Here is a 6,664-nt window from a genome sequence, read left to right on the forward strand (position 1 = left end):
AGATTCAACTCTCACATCCTGCCTGGGAACTTCCACTTTCCCACCCACAGCCTTTCTCCAGCCACTTCCTGGTCCACATTCTGATACTTTCTATGCCCTTCATCATCCTGTCTTCTCTTTGCTCCCACTGTCTCCTTTACTTGGGGCCACCTTCCCATTTCTTTCTTTCTTTCTTCTTTCTTCTTTTTTTTTTTTAAAGTAGAACTTCCATTTTATTTTTTCCCAATGCATTTTTCCTTTTGCCTTTATGAAAGAAACCACCTCTTTACATGGGCTTTGGTGGAGGTCGTGGTGCAGCGCCAGCAGGTCTGAATCGTGGTGGTGGTGGGAGGGGTTTTGGTCCTTCCGGGCCTCACGAGATCGATTCCTGGCGACTTTGCTGTGAATGGCCCAGCTCACACAGTAATGCAACTTGACATAGAGCTTGGGAGGCGCGTAAGCGTCAAAGACGCTTGCTTCAGATATGTCCCTGACAGCAGCGGCTTCTACAATGTTCTGAATGACAAACTTCTTAATGGCCTTATCCTTGGGCACGCACCGGGTGCAGTTCGTGCAGCGAATTGGCTGCAAATGGCTACGGCCCTTTTTGGCACGACCGTTGTTTCTTCTTTTTTTGGTCATCTTGGAGCCAAGACTCGAAAGCACCTTCCCATTTCAAAGACACGTGAACTAAGTGAACTGGTTTGTCTCCAGCATGCTCACAGATGAGATCCCTTCCTTCCTCTCCACATCTTCCTGGACTCATTTCCTTCCTCCCTACCTCTTCCTGAGCCTCCTCCTTCCTTCCTGGATAGTTCTGTCTAGCCAGTGTTGCCCTCTCTGTCCTGAAGTGTTAAGTTAATTTTCAAGTCATCCAGCTCTGTTTATGGTGAGATGCCTCAATGCTCTGTGCCCTGCTAAGCCCTGACAACAGGAAGGTGACAGAATAAATGGGGAAAGCTAAGGACACTTGGGCAAAGAGATCACCATGAGGATTCCACCAAAGTCCAGGGGAGCAAAGGTGTTATAAATAAAAAAGCCTAGCCCAGCAAAGGACATATGTGGTGGGCAGGCTTGTCCTAAGCTGCAGTATGTTATTGCCAAGTCTCAGTCATACAGTTTCTATTCATTTGGGAGATCAGATAGATTTGAGCATGTAGGGTGTTTTGGGGGTCGATAGCAATCTTCCTACATTCCTGCCTGCTTGCTTTGAATCATAAGCAAAGATGTTTATTGTCTGTGAGAATGCCAGAGCATTCTGTATAACATGCAGTAACTGTCTTTTCTTTTTCTTTCTTTTATTGGCTATTTTTTAAATTTACATTTCAAATGTTATCCCCTTTCCCGGTTTCCACTCCACAATCCCCCTATTTTATCCCCCCTCCCCCTGCCTCTATGAGAGTGCTCACCCACCCACCCACTCCCACCTTCCCACCCTGGCATTCCCCTACACTGGGGCATCGAACCCCCACAGGGCCAAGGGCCTCTCCTTTCACTGATGTCCAACAAAGCCATCCTCTGCCACATATGTGGCTGGAGCCATGGGTCCTTCCGTGTGTACTCTTTGGTTGGTATTCCAGTCCCCATGAGCTCTGGGAGTCTGGCCATTTGACACCACTGTTACCCACACTGGGCTGAAAACCCCTTCTGCTCCTTCAGTCTCTTCTCCAGCTCCTCCATCGGGAACCTGCACTCAGTCCAATGGTTGGCTGTGAGCATCTGCCTCTGTATTTGTCAGGCTCTGGCAGAGCCTTTCAGGAGACAGCTGTATCAGGCTCCTGTCAGCAAGCACTTCCGGGCATCTGCAATAGTGTCTGGATAATTGTCTTTTCAAGCCTGATGTCATGTACAACACCTGCCTGTAAACTCCACAGGTCAGCTGGGCTGTTTCCCTGATGCTCTGTGTTCAGTACCTTGCACAGAGCCTCAGATACTAAAATGCTCACAGAACCAGTCATTGATAAGACTATTATTCACAAACTAGCAGATGGTTTTAGCTCAGTTCTCTCATGGACCAACCCTATTTTAAGCCTGGGGGTTCGGGACGTTTGAGGGCTGGAAGATACAAAGTCCGAGATTTGAACCCAGGTCTGCCTGGCCTTGATGCAGACACACTCTCAGCCCCTAGGTTATTTGCTTCATTCTGAGATGTACATTTTTCAGAGGAAAAGTATGAACACTGATTCAATGAACTCCAGGACCAGCAGGTGTGGGAAGCTGCAGACAGGCTGAAGAGACATTTTTAGCTGTGCCATCTGACACCAAGAGAAGCTCTGGATCCCTGCCAGTTTCTGTTTCAGAGGGGTAAGAACTCACTCAAATGCCCAAGAAGGAAGCTGTGTACACAATCACTGTACACTCAGGTGAGAGGACATTGTTTAGTTACTTAGTGTTTTGTTTTATTAAGATACATGGGTGTTCAGGATGCATATTAGTTAGAAAAGGCAGATTATGTAATACTTCAATCTTAACTTTAGAAGAAAGAACATGCATCACGTATATTTTGATGGAGGGTACACACACATACACAGTGTAGAAGAATCCACCAAAAATGTTGGTGATGATGTTATAAGCAAGAAAATCACAGATGATTTTAACTTTCTAGTTTGGATTCTTCACATATTCTATATTTATTGTATATTATTTCCAAATTCTTATAAGTAAAATTTGCCACAAGTATATAAATAAAATATAGGAGTTTGCCCAAAATATCAATCAAGAATGTCTCTGTATACTAAAATACTGGTTTAATTAAGTTATTAATAACAATTATTTTTGAAACATCAGGCAATTAGGGCTGGAAAGATAGCTCATTGTAGAGGTTCTCAAACTGTGGGTCACTACCCCTTTAGAGGTAGAATGATCTTTTTATAGGGGTTACATATTAGATATCCTGTATATCATATATTTACACTATGGCTCATAACTAGTAAAATTACAGTGCAATGAAAATAATTTCATGGTTGGGGTCAGCACAACAGGAGGAACTGTATTGAAGAGTCTCAGTGTTAGGAAGGTTGAGAACCCCTGGCTTAGTGGATAAGGACGGTAAGTGCTACAGCAGAGGTCACAGGTTCAGTCTCCAGCACCCACAGGCGGGCTCACAATGATCTGTCCCAGACCAGTGCCAGAGGATTTTACTTCCTCTACTGGCCAACGTGAGAACTGCATGCACCCAGTACACATACAAACAGGGAAAACACACGCACATATAAAAATATCAAAAATAGAAACAAATAAATCTTTTCTTAAAAAGCAGCACTATCAAAAGGATGATAAAATTGCAATAGAATGAATTGGCTGCTCTTAAATATGGCTTCGAGACTTTGGCTTTCTTTCGTTTCACATAATTGTGCTCCCAAAATGATGCTCTCATCAAAGAGTCACATGTATGGAATCATTGCATGACATTTGGAGTTTTGGTCATTTATCTAATAAAAGCTTACAAATGTATGGCATATGTATATTCCAAAATTATGAACCTCAAATCAATGAACAGTCCGCCTTGATGGTGTTGCTAAGCATTGCGGTCTTCAGAGCCATGTCAGGTTTATGTTCACGGTTTCTCTGCGTTTGACTACCCTGGGTGCTGGCTTCACTTCCAGCTTAAATCTGGGCTCCTGCCAGGAGTCAATCAACTGCTGAAAACACAGAGACCTGGAAACCAGAAGACTGGGAAAAAATCACTTACACAATGAGCCAGTGTGTCACCAGCTGACCAGCCGAGTGCAGGGGAAGGAGGTAGAGTACTAACCCCTGCCATGGAGCCCAGAATGGACCACAGGCACCCGAGGGAAGCTCCAGGAGGTCCAGACCTGAGCCTGGTCTAGATCTGCATCCTTACTCTGTTTCCTCTGCAAGTCTTTTCACTGGATGCTTCGCCATTGAATACCCCTATGGAACTCCCTATGGCTTCATGTCTTTTGTCTGAGACTGCCCATTGTGAACAGGTTCTAAGAGTTTCTTTGCTGTGTTCAACTACCCAAAGAGAACATCCGATAGCCTCCTTGACCCAGGAAATCCATTCCTGTACCAGAGTCTCAGACTGGACATTTCTAGAGATTCCTGAAATTAACTGCATGCCTTCCACCTGCCAGTGAACTCCATGGAAATCCAGGCTGCCATGGGACTTTACTAAGATATGTGGCTTACCTGAGAGTCAGTTTTTCTGTTTTTATAAACATGGAACAGTAAGAACAAAAGAATTAGCCGGGCAGTGGTGGCGCACGCCTTTAATCCCAGCACTTGGGAGGCAGAGGCAGGCAGATTTCTGAGTTTGAGGCCAGCCTGGTCTACAGAGTGAGTTCCAGGACAGCCAGGGCTACACAGAGAAACCCTGTCTCGAAAAACAAACAAACAAACAAACAAAAAAACAAAAAACAAAACAAGAAAAAAGAACAAAAAAAAGAAAAGAAAAAAGAAAAAAAAAAGAAAAAGAATTGAGCAGAAAATATGTAAATGTGGAACATTGAGCAATACAGAGGCAGAGAATCAACCTGCTCCAGAAATGAGAGTCAGGGGTCTTTAGCATAGCACTCCCACAATCCCCTTCACTGAAGCCCACTCCCACAATCCCCTTCACTGAAGCCCACTCCCACAATCCCCTTCACTGAGGTCTACTCCCACAAGCTCCTTAGCTAAAGGTCATTGTGAGGAAAACCTCTCCCTGGAGAATCAAAGATTTATCAGGGTCAAAGAGTTGTAACACTCAGAAGTTATAAGGCCCTTGCTTACAGACCAGAATGGAGTATCTGGGATCTGGAATTTTTATTTCAGAGGCTGCAATCCTGATTTCAAAACCTGAAGAAGACAACCAAGAAGTCCTCAGCCCTACTACCTCCAATTCATGTACAAGGGCACAGAGAGAAAGGGTTTGGTCCAGGGTCCGGGGCAGACCGTAGTCAAAGTTTAAAAGAAGTATCAATTACTATGAACATTTTATAGATGATAATTGACCTCTGGTAAAATTAAATTTATTTTATGCAACTGATAATAGCAGGTTTTTTTTATCCAGACCTGTTGAAATTTATGGCCCCATGATAAATACACCGCCATTCTTCCCTGAGTGCATTGCCCATTTGTCTGTCATTCGGAAGCCCACGGGGCAGCAGGGGTGGAGGGACCTTTCGATCTGCTCACAGCTGTACACATTATGAACCAGATACACAAGTGGCCTTCTCAAAACTTTTATCATTCTTTTAATGAGGTACATTGCTGTTGAGTATACATACAACTCAACTGGTGTTCGTTAGGTACCTACATTAGTCACTCCTTAGTATTTCCAAGGCCAGCTCATTAATCTTCATTAATTCAGATGCAAGCCTCAGTACATAAAATCTGTTAAACTTATATAACTTCATTGTGCAGAAAATGTTACACAGAATAATGCTGTAGCAGGCATAAAACGTCTATGCAGTTTGCCCATTTTTGATTCTTTTTATAAAATTCTCTCTGATTTTTAAGGAATAAATAGACGGCATAGACTAATGCATAAAACATACCAACTCACCCTTGGGAGGGAGACAGGAAAGAGTCAGACACAAGTAGCTGAATGGCAAGATACGAGGAACCGAATGTTAGTTTAAAAAAAAAAAAAAAAAAAAGGTTGAGTCAAAACTGTTAAAACTCTTGTTACATAAGCATGAAGGCCAGAATGCTCTCCAGAACCCAGTAAATGTCAGGTGGGCATGCCAGCATACCTGTAATTCCAGTCTTGGAAGGCAGAGACAGAGGCTCCCCAGAGCTAGCTAGCTCTCTAGGGAGACCAGCCATATAGGTGAGCTCAAGGGTTGGTGGAGAAAGCCTGCCTCAATGGTTAAGGTAGAAGGGATGGAGTATGATATCTGACTTGAACCTTGGACTTCCACATGCATGCACACACATGTATGAAAACCCACACAAATGTGTGCCCACACACATAAGAGAATTTGCATATCACACACACACACACACACACACACACACACACACACACACACACACAGAGGAAAACAGCAAAAAAGGTTACAATGATTATTTGCTGACTACAGTGGACCACAACCTTGTGTTTTTAACAGAAAGGGAGTGCCATGTTCTTGCCTCCTTGTTCTTGCATCCAAGAACACACCAACTGTTTCTTTGACTCTCTACAGCACAGCCTGTTGGCTGGCAAGTTCAGACTGAGTGGGGAGCAGCCCACACTGCATCTCACCCCATGGTGAGTGGTCCATTCTAACAGCTGTGAAGGGACAAACTCCTCTACACCTATGAGACAATGAGCAGGCTTCTCCAAGACTGTGGGTGCAGATGAGACAGAGTATTTGCCTCACATGCACAGAGCCCTGAGCTCTGGTCTCTGTACCACACAGAAAGGCAGTGTCCCTAGAGAGAAGCAAGAACTTCCTGACACAGTCTATCACAGATGCCTGTCTCTTCTGTTGTATGTGGAAATGAATCTATAAGGGGAAAGATGTGACTTCAGGACATAGACTGGGGCGGGCATGCACTTTAGGATTAATTTCAAATGATCATGACATATCCAGTTAAGTGTGAATGGCTAGGACTCATGCTCATCTGTACTCAATTCATAATGTTTCTTATCATTTTCTTATTATTAAAAAGTCCATTGTTCTGTTGAGAAAAATAGGGAATCTTCAAAATGATTTGATTGGCAGACTCTTGGAACATTAAACTATTCAATATATAT

At 43.6% G+C, this 6,664-nt stretch overlaps 1 pseudogene; it reads right to left on the reverse strand.

Moving 5' to 3' along the window:
• Positions 1 to 223: 223 nt before the first annotated feature.
• LOC117713029 (small ribosomal subunit protein eS26 pseudogene) lies at positions 224 to 640 on the reverse strand (annotated as a pseudogene).
• Positions 641 to 6,664: the final 6,024 nt, after the last annotated feature.

The sequence above is a fragment of the Arvicanthis niloticus genome, chromosome 7 (assembly GCF_011762505.2).
Source record: "Arvicanthis niloticus isolate mArvNil1 chromosome 7, mArvNil1.pat.X, whole genome shotgun sequence".
Lineage (NCBI taxonomy): Eukaryota > Metazoa > Chordata > Mammalia > Rodentia > Muridae > Arvicanthis > Arvicanthis niloticus.